This window comes from Aplidium turbinatum, chromosome 1 (genome assembly GCF_918807975.1).
Source record: "Aplidium turbinatum chromosome 1, kaAplTurb1.1, whole genome shotgun sequence".
NCBI classification, from domain to species: domain Eukaryota; kingdom Metazoa; phylum Chordata; class Ascidiacea; order Aplousobranchia; family Polyclinidae; genus Aplidium; species Aplidium turbinatum.
In genome coordinates this window covers 41634190-41654861 of record NC_137472.1, presented here as the reverse complement: position 1 = coordinate 41654861, position 20672 = coordinate 41634190, and positions in this window count along the sequence as shown.

Here is a 20672-nt window from a genome sequence, read left to right as displayed (position 1 = left end):
AGCAGTGAAGATAGGAGGATTTTATCCATGGGGTCCTCAACAACCGGGTTGCAAAAACACACGATCAAATTGATCGTGAAGGGTGCGAGTTGGCTAAGTATATATGGTCGAGTAGGGTAAGTATGTTCTTCGTTCCCAGCCACAAAAATAAACTAATTAATCTTCAAAAGCAATTGCAGCCTACCAGTTTTAAATTTATCACTAGATGGAAAAGGCTGAAGCCAAAGGCTTCAAGATTTGGGTGCCTCAAAATTTAAGTAGGTTAGTACCACGTATATTTGAAAACATTTCCGCAAATATATTTGAAAACATTTTCAACACTAACGTGCTTTTGAAAGAAATTATTACTAGAATTGCTGACCATATTTTTAGTGAAAATCAACTAAATCGACCGCCCATTGCGAAAAAATACTTCATAAAATTAATAAATTATTACATTTAGTCACAGAAGGCATGTTCTTGTACAACAATAGTTTGTTTCAACAAATAGATCGCGTCACCATGGGTTCCCCATTGGGCTCAACACTGGCAAACTTCTTTTTGGCAGATATTGAAACTAAAATAAGTTATTTGAATTTTATAGTGATTTTTATCCCAAACTGTTGGCTATTTAAGTAATGTCGATGATATTTTTGCCATTTTTGATGATGGTGAATTGTGCTCGAAATTTTTAAACCTCTTAAACACGCAGCCTAAAAATATCGAGTTTACACTTGAAAAATCCAATGACACCATTGCTTTTTTAGATGTTGAAATTGAAATTAAACACAATTGTTTTGACATCTGGATTTGGCGAAAACCTACCAACACTGGCTTGCTTTTAAATTATAACACTCTGCGCCCTAACAAATGGAAATCTGGTTTAATGTTGTGTTTGTTATCTCGTGCTCATTTGGTGTGTTCTCATTTTTTTAATAAAGTCATAAATACGTTCATGGCTGATAAACCAAAGGACACGCCCGAAGAAGTAGATTTTAGTTATTTTATTAGTATAACCCTTTTTAGGAAAAGATTCAACAAGTTTTGCAAAAAACCTAGCTAAACTTATGAAATTTTTTTTATGTGACATTCAATCTCTATATAAAACATTTAAAGTGCACCAATATTTTCAACTGAAGTCCCCTACCCCTATGCTCTTTCTTAGAATGTTGTGTATAAATTTGATTGTTTGCGTGACGCAAGCCAGACATAGCCTACATTGGTATGTCAACCAGACATTTGTTGGCAAGGGCCGGAGAGCGCTTTAACCCAAACTTAACAACCAAAAGTTGACACTGCCCTCAACACCACCATGAGAATAATCACTGGTTGCCTGCTTCCAACTCCCACTGACTTTCTGCCGGTACTATCAGGCATCGCCCCAGGTAGACTTCGTAGGGAAAACCACGTACGTAGTCTGGTCCTACAAGCTATGTCAAGGGATGACCACCTCCTCAACCAGATTGTTCTAAACTCGCACTCCCAAAAGCCCCAGCGCTTGAAAATTGAAATCTCGACGCCCGTTCTCCCGACATGCTGCAGCTATGTGCAAATCGAACTTCCACATTTCCGAAGTTTGGAACCGTGAATGGAGAGAAGTTGCGAGACCAACCCAATTCACAGTCCTTCCCAATACCAACACCCCACCTGAAGCAGAACTACCCCGGAAGGAATGGGTGAAGCTCAATCGCCTGCGGACTGAAGTGGGCCGTTTTAGCAGCAACATATTCCAGTGGGGCCTCGCCGATTCACCATCTTGTGCGTGTAGCTCAGATTTTCAAACTGCACACCACATTATCTATCAATGTCCTGTAGCCTATACCGACCACAAGATAGACATGTGGACCTAACAACGCTCGATGAATACACAATCCATTGGCTGCTGCGCCTGGATGTAACAACGTAATCTGTGGCGGCCTCAAACGCAAGAAGAAGAACAACCAAAAAGTGCAATTAAAAAGTACATCGCGGTCGCCTCTTGTGAAACCTGCACTGACAATGCCTCGATCGGCCAATTTAAAATCATTTCTCGGTGCAGATCTGAACTTCAGACTAAGATCACGGAAGTCTTAGGCTAAGAGTCAAACATAATAACCCGTCTTTCAACCAACAGTTATTCGCCTGTGGCTCATCGTTCCTTTTGTGTGTATTTTTTAATTGTTTGTCACATATGCCTGTAATTACCACATCATGTGATCTGTTTCCAGCCGTATAGGCCTAATTTACTCGTAATTATTCCAGTTTGTGCTTTTCAGTTCGGATTGTTGTTACAGTTAGTGCATAGTCAAATTTAGCTTACAATTTTCATTTTATGTATACAGTATTGCAGATTTAAGTAATTCCTGATGAGGACACACGTAGGCTACGTGTCGAAAACGTTTGAGTTTTTTTTTATTTAATTAGGCTATGTCAGTGGTTTTCAACTAGCGTTTCGTGGAACCCTAAGGTTCCGCCAGTAAGTCTGGGGGTTCCGTAAGTTTACATTCAAATCCGAGAGTCTACTGTATTTTATTATTATATGCATATTGTTTAAATATAATCAAATATTGATTAGGTATGCCACTATTAATAAATATGCTCCACTTTAACACGTTCGCTGCGATCACGAATTTTCGTTGTTTCCTTGTGGTGCGATTACCTTTAACTTTCTACTTTCCCGCTAAATTTTGTCGACATGTTTTCTTCGCTTCAAGAAGTTCTTTCAGACAGTTTAATCGTTTGTAGGGTAGACTGGGGTAAGAAGCCCCCCTTAAGCAAAAACACGCACCAATCTTCATCTTCATTATTTACTGAATCATCCATCACGTTAACATAAAGGCACAATGCAACTATATAAATTGTCCATCAAAGCAAAGATGAAATTTTTGAACGAAGCACAAAATATGACAAAATTAAAAAATATTGAAAGGGACGTTTTACCCCTGCGCTGGGGCAAAAAGCCTATGGGGTAGGCGTTTTACCCCACCAAGCTTTATGAGCCAGAAATGATCTCAAACAGAGAAATAGTTTGTTGTGACGTTGTCAGTTTAAGTAAATTTAATATGCAGTAACAATGTTCACATTATGCTCCCTGCCAAAACCTACCATTTGCCAACTTTAGTGCTCATGTTTCATTATTTCCAGGCTAAAAAAACAAGAAAATATTTTATTTCTATGCTGATATTTTTATGATTTAAATGCATTCAGAATTCGACATATCTAGACATTTTGCAGAAAGTTATTTGTACTGAAAAGATACTTAATCTAACAAACATCAGTAATGTATGTCTACATAATATGCTATGTGGCCTACAATAAATTTAAAAAATATTGTTGAACTAGAATTCATCATCTGAGCTGCAGTTTTGGCAGACATAAACACGTTGACCAGGGGTGCATTCTTCATGTGCCCAATGCTTAGCCTACTCATGCTGTATTGCATCCACTTTTCTCCTGGCCTATTGTTAGAGAACGGCTCCCCATATAGCCTACTATGCAAGGCCATCTCTCATGATCTAAATCATCAGCAACAGCGTTTTCTTAATTCTCTTTTGCTTTTTTTTAGCTGCCCTATTCATGGACATTGGACACAGTCTTCTTTTGGTTTCTTGAAAGTTTGCAAGTAGCAAATTTCTTTTCCTGTAGCCTGACATCTTTTTGTAAGAAGGTGTGATTAATTGTGCTTGCTCTGATGTAGGCTACGTTTTCGTTTGGGCTTAGCACTCGATGTGGCATGCGTGGGTGTGCACAGCTTAAAAAGAACACGTTTTGCTCTTACAACGTCTTCTCTCATGGACCAGTTGATGAAGTTGACGGCATATTATGATGAAAGGTTGAATCGGTAGGCCTACCATGTTGGCTTTCCAAGAACCCTTCATTTTTCTGTCTTCCCAAGGACTTATCACTTTGCTGCTTTTCCTGGAACCCTTCACTTGGCTGTTTTGTCAAGGACCCATCACTTCGCTGCTTTTCTTGAGACTCATCAACTTGCTGCTTTTCGGAGGACTCATCACTTTGTTAGTAGAGACCCATCACTGTGCTGTTTTTCCTGGAACCTTCACTTAGCTGCTTTTCTTGAGACTGTGTAATGGCTACATTTTGTGTGTACAGTGTGGTGGTGGGGTAACGATATCAATGCCATTTTCTTATGAAAACTTCACAGCTTTAAGCGTTTTGTGGCTATGATGTCCATCCAGAATAATAATGTGTCTTCTTTTGATGGTTTAGCAATTGCACAAAAGTGATTCAACCATGTCATGAAGCTATCTTCGACAGTCCATCCACTCTTAGTGCAATGTCCAATTGCTCCTGGAGGTTTGTTATTCATAAGAGAATCTGCCATGCGCTTTCGCGGAAATATGAACATGGGTGGTATGTAAGAGCCAGCTGCATTAGTTGCAGAAATGACTGTGACAGTTCTTCCTCTTTCTCCACTCCTCTTGATCTTTTCGTCGCAATTATTGTGGTTGGCTTATAAACATTCGATATGCCAGTCTCATCCATGTTCCACACAATTAAGGGGTAAAAAGCCTACCATAGGCGTTTTACCCCAATGGCATATTCTGCACGGTAAGCTTTTTACCCCAATGGCATATGCTTTAAATTTTCAAAGTTTTTCTACTACCATAAAAACTTGGATAAAACTATCGTTAGCTATCCCTAGAATTAGCAACTGACTACTCCGTAACAAAATATCAAGGTGCGTTCTTCTTTCTGAGAAGAGCAGTACTTCATTTCCTGATTTAAATTTTTATAAGAAATCAAGCAAAACCAACCATTTTAGTCTACACTTTTCTTGCGTCAAGTCGGCTTCCTTTAGCATGCGTTTAATGATTACCCACAATGCAGTCATACACATGGTAGCAGTATTTATTTATTTACACAACTCTGTAAGGAGAAATTTAAGGTAGAATTTTTACCCCGGGTGGGCTTTTTAACCCAGTCTACCCTACACCGGTGGGTCAAATCGCCGTGAACGTGTTAGAGATCATTTTGTTTTGCCTGTATTAGGTTTGTTTTTATATAATATGTAGGGCCTTGGAACTATGTTTAATTGCATGGGGCAATTAAAAATATTGAACAGGGGTTCCTCGAGCTTTTGAAATGTTTCAATGGGTTCCGTTCCACCAAAAAGGTTGAAAACCACTGGGCTATGTTATATTTCTTTGTGATAAAAATTGTTAACCCAGTAAAAGTTAAGCATTGTTCCAGCCAATTGTTCACCAAATCAAACGTCATATAAAACCGTTATGGTCTACTTAACCTAGCTGGCATCTTACGTCATGGAAATTTGCTAGAAAATGTCCAAATATTGCACCATCGTTCGTAAGACCTGATGAAACATTGCATCATCACCTTTGAACACCTGTTTGAATTGCTTCACAATTCCTTTTATTATTGCGTCACATAACTGCGTACGTGAGTTTGAGATATTGAAATGTATTCTGACCATTTGTAAAATTGTTACTTGGAAGTTGGTCGTAAATTTAACTGTTTTGCTTATTGCTTGCTAGCTGGACAAAGTTTCCGTCTTTTAACTAAGTAGTTTGTTGTAGTGACAAGTTTTTAGTGGTGTATTGCGTTGCACCCCATTTTCGATAGCCGCGGGCTAATTTTACAGAAATACACTTTTTGAATAGACGTTTCAAAGGAGTGTTTCTTTTTCGGTCATTACATAGCCTACAGACGAACAGATCCGGAAATCTTATGTTACAATTTTCCCACGAAGAGATTATGGTTTACCGCTGTGACCATAAATAATAAAAGACGGAGTTGTTGGTTGGTAGGCTACAGAAGCAAAGAAATAATAAAAGAAGATCTTGTTGGTTGGTAGTCTACAGAAGCAAAAGAAAATTAAAGACATTTCTTCTCAGTTGGTACTGAAGAACTTCAAGCTAAAAATTAAAGGCGTTTCTTTGTTGGTTCTGAAGAAAAAACAACATTGACATTCATTGGCAAGAAAAAAAAAAATTAAAGACAATCTGTGCTTGAAGATTCAAGTGGACGAATCCAAGCAAGTTTTGTGGAACTTTTGGACTTCATTCATATACCCTTACATCTACGGTATTGTGCATTTAAATTCTTTTTTGTATTTTTACGGTCTTTGCAGTTAAGTTTTTTATAACTACTGTAATAATTTATGTGTGTTTGTGTAACTTAATTTTTTAATTGGTAAATTTAGCCCCAACATTTAATATGTCTACACTCGGTGGCGACAGGGACTCGACCGCCGTCGACTCGACTGAGTTTAAGCCTGATGATGTTCTTTGCGGTCGGGCAGGCCATTCTGGGGAGGGACCCAGTAACGATGAGGCTAAGTCAGTTCGAGAGGCCCGGCATCTTAGAAGGGATATTTTAACTCAAATTGGAGAACTTTCTGTAGCCCTAGGTTCTTTGAGTGATAAGCCGGAACTGTTAATTTTTAGATCTAAGTTCTTTACTTTGAAAGAGGATTTACGGCATTTCCATGCTCTTTTGACTAAAATTTTTAACTCTACAATCTTGGCAGAACTTTGTGATAGGGTAGATCCCGAATTTAACTCGTTAAAAAATAACTTTGAACAAAAAGAAAGTGAGTTCTCAGATATGTTGGATGCTGACATACATCCTGAGGATAGCGCCTCAAATGTAAGCACTCGGATGTCTAAGAGTTCGTCTCGGATAGTTGCACAAATTAACCTACAGCTAAGACGAGAGGAGCTCCAGATACAAGCTGAGGCCGAAGCAAGAGCTGCTGAGGCCATGGCGAGAGCTGAGGCCATACGAGCAGAGGCTGCCGCGAGATCTGAGGCCGAAGCAAGAGCTGCTGAGGCCATGGCGAGAGCTGAGGCCATACAAGCAGAGGCTGCCGCGAGAGCTGAGGCCGAAGCAAGAGCTGCTGAGGCCATGGCGAGAGCTGAGGCCGAAGCGAGAGCCGAAGCTAGAGCTGCTGAGTTCGCACTCAAAGACGCTCAGTTGAGGGCTGAACAACGTAAAGAGGAAGTTTTAGCTGAATATCGTTCAGAGTTGGGTTCCCGGCGTAGCTTTAAGAAGGGATCTTCTAGGCATTCCAGAAGTGAACATCAATCACAGTTAAATTTACATAACCTTTTCCAGACGCCTGTTCAATCTGTAAGTGGACCAGTACAATCCACACGTTTTCCAGCTGTTTCAGGAGGTCTCGAGGCCGCGGCTAAGGGTCTTCCGAAGGCTGTAGAGCCAAGGCCTGTGAATTATAACCTAACTCCTTCCCCAGAGCGTACAGGTCACGGGGCTGCCATTAGCAGTAATGCTTTGCCCCCTTCACAGTTCTCTGCGCCGCTAGTTTTTGATCGCCCAGCTACACGTAATTTGGGTGGCTGTGAGAGGCGTATCGCGTCTCCTGATTTTAACGTGTGTGAGAATCGTGATCGGGCTGTGCATGTGACTGAGCCCCCTCAGTCCCTTAAGGGATATAGCTTGTCTTCTCCCGCTAAATCGAGTTCTCAACAACAGGATAGCTTTTTTGAATACCAAAACAGTAGGATGTTTTTTGATAAGGCGGCCTTGCTTGGTTACGATGGTAATAATATGCCATTAGTGTCATATTCTGTCTGCTTTCTGGTGTATTATATACAGAAATAACATGCACTTCTACTTTGATTAATTACTGACAACAGAATGTACTTCCGGGATACTTGCCAAAAGATAATCTGGTAACCGGTCATAAGCATAACATAATAATCACATTTCAATACACTACATCCCTTCCTTCTCGGATTAAAACGTAGTTTTCCAAGGCATTACTTATTTGGATAAAAACTCATTTTACATTAAATGATCATCAAGCTACAGGTGATGAAAACCATGAGCACTTGAACCAAACGACGCATCATCATTAGATTTCGTTTACGTAAGCATCATTCATGCAATCTATGGTATACACAGATTAACTTTAAGTACCAACATTTACTGTCAAAAGCAATATAGCCATACTCCAAAGATCATGATTAGCCTAATACGTTTGCTTCTACTTTTCACACTTTGATCTTGAAATTGTAGTGGCGAACAATTAAATAGATTACCACTCAATTGACATGACGTTTAAACAAATAGACATGCGTTCCAGAGCTAGTCTTTATAACGAAAGAACAAAAGGAATCATAGGCATACAAGTCTGCATTCTAGTCACTTCAAGTTACATAATCGTTAAAGCGAGCAGGTTTACTGACATTACGTGTCGGACGAGTACGTACAGGTATTGAGGACTCATTCAAATCAGCGTTCACGGTCATGTCAGCAGGAGGTGAGTTTACATTTTCATCACTGGTGTTCAATTTCTTAAAAAACGACGAATTTCGTGTCAATTGAACCCCTTCATTGTTTTGTACTGTCACTTCCCCCCTTTCCTTCCTAACTACCTGTTGGGTAGCGCTATCAAAATTTGCAGAAAGTTTATTTGATTTTTGACTTTTAACCAAAACTTCATCTCCAACCCGAATATCTGAGTCGACAGCACGTCGCTTAAAGTCAGTATATAGTTTACCGTCTATTTTACCCTTCCAGTCTCTGTCTCGAATCCCTTCATCAAAGATCTGAGGTTCTCGGCACAGTTCAGGTAATTTAGACTTCATTTCTCTGCGAAACATCATATAATAAGGAGTAGAACCTGTAGAAACTTGCGGAGTTGAACGATATGCCATTAGAAATTTGTTGATCTCATACCGCCAATCTTTCTTTTCAACTTGAGCAACTTTGATTGCCTTTAACAATGTTCGATTTTGTCGTTCCACCTCACCGTTTGCTTGAGGCCATAATGGTGTTGTTTTGCGGTGTATTACTCCATATTCTTCTAGAAAATTCTCAAAATCATTCGATACAAATTGTGGACCATTATCAGTTCGCAATGAGTAAGGTACTCCAAACCTTGAAAACATGGGCAGAATCGCTTGAATCAATTTTTCGCTTGTGATTGATTTCAAGATTGCAATTTCGTAAAAACGACTAAAGTAATCTACCACTACTAAAATGTTCTCACCACTTGGTAATGGACCAAGAATATCTGCCGCACAATCTTGCCAAGGCCCACTTGGTGGCAATACCCGAGCAATTGGTTCTGGTCTGCAAAAGTCGCTGGTGACTTGACATCCGTGACAAAGTTTACACATCTTTTCTGCATCAGCATCGATCTTTGGCCACCACACCTTTGTGCGTAATCGATTCTTTGTCTTGACAATGCCTTGGTGACCCTCGTGTGCCAAATTGAGCACCTTTTCACGCAACGTAGCAGGTATAACGAGTCTTGTCCCTCTGAGCAACAAGTTTCCATATGTACACAGTTCATTTTTTACATGCAAAAAGCTTGTGTCTGTACACTTGGACCAATTTCCTGAATGAATATAGTCCCTAATTTCTGACAATTGTGGATCAGCAGCTGATTCTTGTTCAAGTTCTTCTGTAGATAAAGCGACTGGCATACTTTGAAGAACAATAGATCTCACATAATCATAAGGTTCTTTTAAATCTCTGCTTTCTTCATAGGGCTCTTTATTTAGCCTTGACAATGCATCAGCAATGTTAGTTTTCCCTGGACGATAGATAACACTAAAATCAAACGATTGTAAACGCAATACCCAGCGTTCTATTCTTGCTGATGGTCTTGATTTCTTCGTGTAAATGTATTGCAGGGGCTTATGATCTGTTTCAAGTTCAAAATGTCTTCCAAATACATACAAATTGAATCTTTCACAAGACCAAACCAACCCTAGAGCTTCCTTTTCCGTTTGGCTGTACTTCTTTTCCACATCTGACAAACTTCGAGATGCATAAGAAATGACTCTCCACATTCCATCTTGTAACTGTGTCAACACAGCACCTAGACCAACTGGAGATGCATCTGTCACAATTCTTGTCTTGCAGTCATTCCGATAATATGCCAATGTATCAGCCTTTGTGATCACTGTTTTTAGTTTCAAAAATGCATCTTGGTGTGCTTTATGCCATTCAAACTTTGCAGTCTTTTTGGTCAAGTCTAGTATAGGCCTTGCAATGGTTGCTAAATTTGGGATAAACTTAGCTGAAAACTGAACAAGACCCATGAATGATCTGACTTCACTAGCTGAAGTTGGAGGTTGTGCTTTTTGAATAGCTGCAATTTTCTCTGCACTGGGACTTACCCCTTGTTGGTGCAAGTCATGTCCAAAAAATGTAAGCTTTGACATTCTAAACTGACATTTTGTTTTATTCAAAGTCAATCCAGATTTTAACAACTTTTCCAGTACCACATGTAATCGACTGTCATGTTCTGTCCTGTCTTTTCCATAAATGACAATGTCATCTGCAATGTTAGCAACACCATCGCAGTTCTTCAATAAATCCCAAATAATTTTCTGATATTTTTCAGGAGCAGAACTCAGTCCAAACATTAGCCTTTTATATCTGTATAGACCTCGATGTGTAACAAATGTTGTAATATGGCGGCTCGTTTCATCCAACATTATCTGATGAAAGCCCCATTTTAAATCCAACTTACTGAAAACAGTACTACCATTGAGTTGACACAACAGTTCTTCAACAGTGGGAATTGGATGTCTCTCTCTAACTATAGCCTGATTGGCTTGTCGCATATCAACACAAATGCGAATGTCACCATCACTCTTAGGTATGACTACCAATGGAGAGATCCAACTTGATGGTCCTTCTGGGACTTCTTCTATAATATCAGCATCAAGCAATTCATTTAACTTCACATCTACCTTTTCTCTCAGCGGAAATGGTATTCTTCGAACAGGTTGAGCTACTGGCTTAAGAGAATCATCAATATGCAATTTTAACTCATAATCTTTTAACAAGCCAACACCAGTAAATAAACCATCATACTTAGACACAATGTCATTACCAACTTGAGGCTCAACATTATTAGCACCAGATTTAACACCATTTACATGTATTGGACCAACATGCAACAAACCTAAAGTCTCTGCGGTGTCTTTGCCCAATAGTCTGTGTCCATCGGTACCTGCTACCACAAAGTCAGCAACACATACTTTTTGTGTAACTTTTGATTCAACTTTTGCCGTAAATGTTCCTAATGTTGGAATTGGCTTCTTACTTCCATACGCGTACAATGTTTTAGCAGATTTCCTTGTTGTTGCATTAATATTACATGTCTTCAGCCATTCCCAAGTTTGCTTGTTCACAATGTTGCATGATGCACCGGAATCAACTAACATGTCTCCCACCGACACACCACCAATGTTTAAATTTACACTGCACAGCCCATGTATTGAACTTTTCATTGAAAAGACATTAGTTGATGCTCCAAATTCATTTTCACCCAATCCTGAATTATCTATTTGATTGGCATTAGATTTTAAAAAGGTTTTAGATTTAGCATTTCTTTGTTGACAAAACTGTGTTGTATTTCTTACTTTTGATCTGCATTTCTTTTGAAAATGTCCCAGATTTCCACATTTGTTGCACTTCTTCCCTCTTGCAGGGCACTGCCTGTCAAATTTGAAATGACCAAATAATCCACATGCAAAACACTCTTGTGTGTCTTTTCCCTGTTTTGACTTAATGTTACTCTTTCTTTGTATAGGAACTGAATTTACTTCATGCTGCATGCTAGGTTCTAATGATTTTCTTTCCATCATCTTAACCTGTGAATTAACTGCTTCATGTGCTCTAGCAATAGCTAATATATCATTTAACTGCACATCTCCTTTTTCCAAAAACTTTCGTCGTAAATGATTGGAATGACATTTATCAATTACTTGATCACGAAGTTGGGTATCCAATGAATCACCAAATTCACACATAGCTGCCTGTTGTCGCAGTCTGCAAACAAATTTGTTCACCGGCTCATCATGTTTTTGCATCAATTGCCTAAAAACATGGCGTTCAAAAGGTACATTAGCCTTAGGAAGAAAATGATCATCCAACAATGTTAAAGTCTCTTGAAGAGTTTTACCTTCATTGTCTGGAACCAAAGAAAAATAAATTTCTTGCACATCTACACCAGCAGTGTGCAGCAGCAGAGCCTGTTTTTGTTCATCACTGGTGACACCTTTTCCAGTGATATACAATGAAAACGCCCGTTTCCATCGCTTCCAACGTTGTCCCTGGCTTTGTGTATCACCATTGACATCAAAGGGTAATACAGCTGACACCTCGCAGGTAACTGCAGCTCCATTCATGATGCTCACTAGTAGTTTGGACAACACGATAAGAACAATTCACTGTCTGCTTGGACCTCTTGAACTAATAGGCTACAGATTTAAATATTTTCCTCGTCGCCAAATGTCATATTCTGTCTGTTTTCTGGTGTATTATATACAGAAATAACATGCACTTCTACTTTGATTAATTACTGACAACAGAATGTACTTCCGGGATACTTGCCAAAAGATAATCTGGTAACCGGTCATAAGCATAACATAATAATCACATTTCAATACACTACAATTAGTCTTCTTTAAAAATCGTGTGACGGCCTTAATGGCAGCTTCGCCCTTTAAGGAACTCATTTGACTTTGTTACAAGCAGCTTGTGTTAGGACAGCTGCGCAAACGATTGCTAATTTGGTTTCTGACACTCCTGGCTTGTCAGAGGAAGACAGGATAGAAATGTCGTTAGATCGCTTGTCCCAGCGTTTTGGAGTTCGTGGAGGTCTTTTCGCCGAACCGAAAATTAGAAAGTATCGCTACGGTAGTAAATTGACTTCGATCTCTTCCAGTGATTTGAAAGAGTTTAAAGATGAATTGTCACAGTGTCTGCTTTACGCGCAAGCTTATGGTCAGCGCGATAAATTGGAAGGACGTTTTGTTTTGGATTTGGCTAAGCGACTCCCGTTTGACGCTAAGCAGCGTTATCTTGACTTTTTAGGTGATCAGTATGGTGGCACTAATGAGCCTACTTTTCAGAGTTTGCTCGATTTTGTTGCACGGGAGGAAACGCGTAAGTCGACTGATTTTAGCATTATGCTAATGGGCGATTCTGGTGAGTCAAAGCATTTTAAAAAGTTTGGCAAAGGAAAATTGCCTTCATGCCCGGTTAGGCAGACGTCGGTAAAACCCCATGATAATATCATGTCAGGTAGTTCGCAGTACTCGACTGCTGTTGGCGCACCGCGCGGTGGTGTGACCAGACGTAGTGACATACCGGCATGTTTTTATTGTTCGTCACGTGGTCAAGTTGAATATCATTTTTTGTCTAATTGTAAAGATTTTTTGCGCTTGACACCTAAAGATCGGAGAGATAATAAAATTAATTTGCGTTCTTCTGGTGACTATTTACTAGGTTACCTCGTGATGTTCAAGATGATAACTAGCTTTTGTATTTCCGACGTTTCGTCAGTCAGCACGACTGACTTTATCAAGGTGGCTAAAACAGGTTAACACAAAAACATACTGATAAAATGAATAGAGTAAAGCAGCAAGAATCAGAATTAAAACACGCCACAAGATACCTAGAGGTTAAACTAAATGCGGTGAATGCCTAAAACCAGTAGGCTACTTTCCAACAGCGTAAATTTATCTATCTATTGGGCCACTGTCAAGAAACGTTGAAAAGACATCAGACAAGACAGAAAACAATGGGATTAGCAATAACAATGGTAGAGAAGACGCACTGAGAATGGAAAAGGTGAAGCTAAAGTTAAAGTAATTTTTTGTACACAGAGGGGAACATCTGAGGGGAACATTTTGAACATCACGAGGTAACCTAGTAAATAGTCACCAGAAGAACGCAAATTAATTTTATTACCAAATGCCTGGTGAACAGTCTCTCTCTGTTTTTACGATCGGAGAGATGTTATTGTGAAAGCTGGCAAATGCTTGAATTGTTTGCGCCAGCATATGGTTAGGGACTGTAATCATGCAAATAACTGTCGTCAATGTGGGCCTAACAACGATAGGAAACACTTTTTTCTTCTGCATGATTTTTATGTGACGTCACGTGATTCTCTGGATTCGGTCGGCAAAGAGGATGCTGGTGCCAGAGTTCCTGTGCGTAATGTTCAGATTGGAAATGTTAAAGCAGCTTTTAACCGCATTACTGCTGCTCGTGTTTTGAATCCAATGACTGGCAAATCGAAGTTGGTGTATTGTCAGCATGATCCTGGTTCGCAGTTGACTTTTGTTTCGAGTGATTTGGTCTGCGAACTTGGCGTTAAACCGTATAATAAAACGTCGTTTAAAATGGATACTCTGGCTGGTCAGAAACCTACTTGTGCTAACCTTGTTAAACTCAACATCCAGTCGTTAGAGACGGATGAACTGTTTTGTGATATAACTTCGGTGGTTAACCCAGCTTGCTGGGCTGACGATGTTAAAACTTTACCGCATAAATAAGATTTAAGTGGTTTCCGTCATTTTCATGACGTGGATATGTTTCATTTGAATGATTGTTGTAGTAGTAGTAGTACTGTAGATGTACTGATTGGCAACGACAGCGCTTATTTGATGTGGGCTAAAGAAGAGCGTGTTGGTGAAAATCGTAGTGAACCGCATGCTTTACTCACTCCTCTCGGTTGGTTGGCTTGTGGTGGTAAGTCACCCTTAGATGAAAGCGTTGCTAATGTGTGCAGAGTGCAGACGTCTTCAGAGTCGGATGTAATCTCTGGCTTTCAGCGTAAAATTGAGTCTCGTGATATGGAAATAGCAGACCTGAATAAAGTCATTCAGGATTTGACCTTGCAAAATGAAACCTGTGAATTGTCTCGCAATGACATTTTGGCTAGAGAACTTGTTGAACCGAATATTAAGTTGAAAGATGGTCGATTTGAGATACCTGTACCGTTGAAGGAAGATATTGATTTACCTAACAATTTTGTGTTAGCATCAGATAAAGCTGCTGTTTTAAGGAAGAAGGCTTTAAAACAACCTGAACTTCATGATTTCCTTACTGACACCATGAAGGATCTTAAATCTAATGGCTATATTGAGCGTGCTGGTGAAGCAGAAAATGTAAAAAGATTTGAGTGGTATTTACCATACTTTGTGACGTCACAATTAAAAAGCGCATTGTCTACGATGGCAAGTTTGAATTTCGAGGAACTTGTGTTAATGATGTAATATTTTCGTGTCCTGATTTGTTAAACCCTGTGGCAGATCTCTTGGCTAGATTTCGGCTTAGTGGATTTGGTTTCGTGGCCGATGTGACCAAGTACTTTTTTCACATTTTGGACACTTCAATACGCAAGCCCAATTTCATTGAACTGCTTACGTACACAGGCAGTGCCGTTCGGATCGTGAACAAACGCCCTTTGGTACCTTTGAGTGACGACCCTAGGGATTTTACTGTCATCACCCATGCCTCACTTTTGACCCCATACTTAGACCCATACTGTGCTGTTAGGAAACCACATGATCGTGACTAACTAAGAAGGGATTATCGGTTCAATTTGTCGCTTTCTCAGCAGTTTTGGAGCAAATTGATAGATTTTTACCTGCCAGGGCTTCAGGGCCGGAAAAAATGGTTAAAAATGGCCGACAATTTGGAGCCTGGTCAACTTGTAGTGGTGGGTTCTCTCCAAGATATTGGTAAACGTGGGAAGTATCAACTTGGGAGGGTGCATGAGGTGGTCCCACAAATTAGGAAAGGGAAGCCTGTGGTTCGTAGAGCTAAAGTTGCCGTCTGCAACTACGATGAGAGTACGGGGAAAGTGAAAGTAGACTACGTCCCAAGTAGCAAAGATTGGCGTCTAGTCAGCTCCACGCTAGCGAAGTTATTGGCGACGCGCCAGCGATAATCGCCAGCCAGCCGCCACCGATCTGCTCATCGCATAGCCGGCGTAACGCTTGCGAAATTCGACAATAAAGTCGGCTGTGCGTAAGCGCCTCGATCGCGAAAGTCGCTCAAGTTAGTTAACGGCGCGCTGTCTGTACGCCAACGAATTTCGCTAAACTTACTGGCACGTTTTTGCGGCTGCGCGCGCTGTCGCTGGACTGACGAATGTCGCCCTGCTGAAGCCCTTTTTTTTTCGGCCACCAGCAGCAGCTGTTGTTTGCGAAATTATCAAAACAAACACTAAAACTTTTTGAAGCATTTCGTGTATTAATTGTCTTTTTGTGGTAAAAGCGAGACGCAATTCAAGAATGTAAAACAACAAAAACAATGAAGATTTTTAATACACTGTCTTACCACAGCTCCATTTTCGTAACACAATGCTAAAAAATGTTTCAGTAATAATGAATGGCGGTTTTTCTGATCATTTGTAATACAAATAACAGAACAATTTACAAGTCCAAGCCATGTGAGAGCAAAGTTAAAGACTATAAACATGAGATTATTTGTAAAAGCCCAGCAGCTGTTAAGTGAATTTTGACAGTTTTCGCGAAACAATAATTTTTAAGCAAAAAATTCTATTAAAAAAAACTTTCTTGGTTTTTCAAACTATAATGAGTTTGATTAAAATGTTTGCTTGCAAGATTTACCTTAGGCCTAGGGTAGGGGTGAGTAAAATTTACTCCCGGTTAGAAACCAATTGTGTACTACATACGACAGTATCATAATTATATAAGCATAATTATATGATAGGTATTGCAATACGTCAAAATCACAGCACTGGAAGAAAATACACAGCAACATCAAGAACACTACTATTGCTTCCACTGTACTCTATGATGTAATAAAGATTATTACGTAGCCAGCAGGGAAATTCAAATTAATGAGTTTTTTGTGCTATCTGGCTTTGAAGGTTGCCAGCACGGCAACCACAATTATAGGGAAGGGCCACCTGAACGACGACCATAACGCATTTTCGTTTGCACATCTGTTGTGACTGTCATGCTGGCAACCTTCAAAGCCAGATAGCACAAAATTCAAACATCCACGTAGGATACATGCAGTATACCAACAATCATGAGTGATTATTGCGTTCCGACATCCATTAGGTAAATAAAAAAAAAATGGGAACAGGTCGTTTTGACGCCAAAGAGCTTTGGTTCGGGGTAATGTTAGGGATTAGGACTGGCGGCAAAACACCCCTCCGAAAACACGTTTGAATAACAACATTAAAGATATTAATTAAATGATTGATAACATTAAACTCGACTTCACCACAAGAATTAATATTAGTGCATAGACGGCACAACAGTGTTTGGCAATAGCTTGTCGGGATAAGATTTTCCCAAATACAACTACTGTACGAAGGAAGCAAACCGAATAAAGAGGCACGCAAAAATAATAATTCGCAGCAAGATGTTAAAAGAGAACACTAAAAGGTCAACAAACAATCAAAAAACAGATAGCGTTCATGTATCGTCCGAATTTTTATCTGCGCCGGAAGTTTTGTTTGCCCGGTTCTTTTTTTTTTCATTTCTGTCACCAGCCGCCTTCAAATACCGCTTCACTGCAGATTTGAAAACTTTGTCCGTCGCCTTGGCTTGCCTTCGAATCACATCTGTAATAATACAATATGATCTCTCTGTGATAAGGTGCTGCTGAAACCCGTGTTTTATCCTGCAACAACAACCACGCATGTGATATTGGGAAGGCATGGCTAAATAGTAGAAACTGATATATTACAGGACGTTGTCACATTTTAACGTTTATATTACAGAAAAATATTCCATTCCTTGATAAATCTTCCAATTTGTCAATCCTCAGTTGATTTGATTTATATTTAACTTCCATTCATAAAAACAAAGAAGCCTGGCATTTTCCACCATCGTACTGTAGACTGTAGTATGCATGGTGTTAGCAATAGCATTGCAGCACTTATTACTGACGGTAGCTCGTAAAACTACTTAAATATACAATTATATAAATACAAACTTACCAAATAACACTTTTTTATTTTCAGATCAAGAAAGGCAGTTTTTTCGTTTTTTCCACTTCAATTACCGTAAACTGAGCGGCCAGATCGTCATTCATTAAAAGTCGCATAACTCTCCACACAGTTTCCGTACAATCATTTCCTCCAACCGTTATTTTCCATCGCTGTTAAATGAACATCCACGCGTTACTCAATAGTCAGTTTAGAACTGAACAAGGTAACAAGCGAAGTCTAGATCGTGAACTCAAACCAAACAACCACACGTTCTATATATTGGTTAATCGTTAGGTTATTCTTTAAAAATCATCATAAATTGGTTTAATAAACATGATTCTATTTTACAAACTAAAGTATTTCTGCACACAAAATGTATGTGGAAGCGTTTAGAGCAAAACAAACAAGTTTTAAAAATTGAAACTGAGCAGTTGAATAATTAAAAGCCCAGACAGCAAAATCTGTCATTTTTACATTGGTTCAATGTCCGCAGACGTCACATCAATGTAAAAATGACGGGTTTTGCTGTCTGGGAGGTTCTAATCTTTTTTGAGTATGATTTACTGTAGTTACCACCTGCAAAGCGAAAACAAACATGTAACTAATATGACAACAGTTACTTTATAGGTGCAATAACAAATATTTTGTCAACACATCATGTTAGAATTTAACTGATCGGTTGTTGCATGACATAAGGCTGGTGTAGCCATGTCGGAATGTGATTGCATGTACCTATTCCGACATGGCCTACCGCACATGTAGCTTGTGGCATAAAAGTGTATAACAAATGAGTACAGTGACTTACAATAGCTGCCAAAACATCCGCATCTGCTTCTAACTTTTCTTCCAGATCAAAAAGAGAGCGTTTGTTAGCTTGCTTAAATCTTCATGTAATTAAGGTTAAAACACAATAAACTAGGACACAGTTCCCTCTTTCGACACTTTCTTACATGCTGTAGGCGTAACCGGGTACAGCAAACTAAGTACAAAGTAAGCTTTATTGTACAGCAGTCTACCCAATAACTGAGCAAGCGCAAAAGACAATTAATCAGACAAACAGGCTCTTCAAATCAAATCAACCGCGTGTTTGAAATGGCACGTGACTTCAATCAAGCGCAACTAAACGGTATGATGACGAAATTTTTCTAATCAAGCGCGAAGCTCGGCCTTTCGTACGAAACCAACACCATCTGACGAAACTCGACTGCGCGTTGCCAGCGGAAAGCGAGCGAAAATCAAAAGCGCGTCTCTCGCTCGAAAGTCGACGGCGCAGAGCTAGCAGAAAACGCTCACATTGGCGACATCGAAAATCGTTAGCTGTAGGACAGCGCCTGACTGGCGAATATCGTCATGACTTTAAAGAAAAAAAATCATGACGATATTCGCCAGTGAGGCGCTGTCCTACAGCTAACGATTTTCGATGTCGCCAATGTGAGCGCTCGCCGCCCTGATGACGCCAGCTGCACGCCGACTATTGCTACCTGGGGTGTTGAGGGATATTTCGTGCCTCGCCCCCGTAAAGAACACCTAAGTGTTAAGGTTTGAGCCTGGTTTTGTCTGCGGTGGCCGGCCCTTGTCTGAGCCCAGAACAGTCGGTTATTATCGCAACCATTGTATATAGCGTCATTTTAGCGTGTACCTATGGTACCAATTTCATGTATCGTAGTGTATTATTCGTATTGTTGTTCATTCTTTGCATGCCCTTTGTATTTGCGTATTAATTTAAACGTGAGGGATTCAAACAATTTGTGTATCGTGTGTTTTTATTCATTGGCTCACAATTGTCGTCAATTCTTTTTTAGTTATGCCATGTTAGACTGTCATAACTAGGGGCCGCTATGTTCCAGCCAATTGTTCACCAAATCAAACGTCATATAAAACCGTTATGGTCTACTTAACCTAGCTGGCATCTTACGTCATGGAAATTTGCTAGAAAATGTCCAAATATTGCACCATCGTTCGTAAGACCTGATGAAACATTGCATCATCACCTTTGAACACCTGTTTGAATTGCTTCACAATTCCTTTTATTATTGCGTCACATAACTGCGTACGTGAGTTTGAGATATTGAAATGTATTCTGACCATTTGTAAAATTGTTACTTGGAAGTTGGTCGTAAATTTAACTGTTTTGCTTATTGCTTGCTAGCTGGACAAAGTTTCCGTCTTTTATCTAAGTAGTTTGTTGTAGTGACAAGTTTTTAGTGGTGTATTGCGTTGCACCCCATTTTCGATAGCCGCGGGCTAATTTTACAGAAATACACTTTTTGAATAGACGTTTCAAGGGAGCGTTTCTTTTTCGGTCATTACATACAGACGAACAGATCCGGAAATCTTATGTTACAATTTTCCCACGAAGAGATTATGGTTTACCGCTGTGATCAAGCATACTTTGTTTATGGTTCAATTTCTAATTTTTGCAAAATTTTTTTGCTAGTTTTGCTTGCTCAATCCCATATCATCAACCTGACGTAGCCTACGTAGCCGGTCGTTCGGTCGACAGACATTTGGTCGACAGGACATTTGGGTTAGGTTAGGGTTAGAGTTAGAGTTAGGGTTAGGGTTAGGCCCTACACCAAAGCCACCAAGCTACAGCCTACAAAGAATACGAAAGGTCAAGTTACCACCAAGCTATAAAAAAAGAAGTTTCCTTTCATCGGTCTGCCACACAATACATTTTGCCACGTTGTTATTTCAGCATGAAAACTGGAAAACCGCTATAAAGATGAAACTCATCTAACTTAGATTGTAATTAGACTGTAGCCCGGACTGTAGCCTAAATAGTTTATGATGCAAGTTTTTTGAAAACTTGTTTCGACAAATAAGCTTTTTCTAAGACCAAGGTTTTGCAACGATCATGCGGTAGACTGGTAGGCTACCCAGACATTTTGTCGAAAGACATTTTACCTAAACCCATTTTGCCGAAAGACATTTTGCCGAATGGACATTTTGCCGAAAGGACTAATTGCCGAAATTATACAAA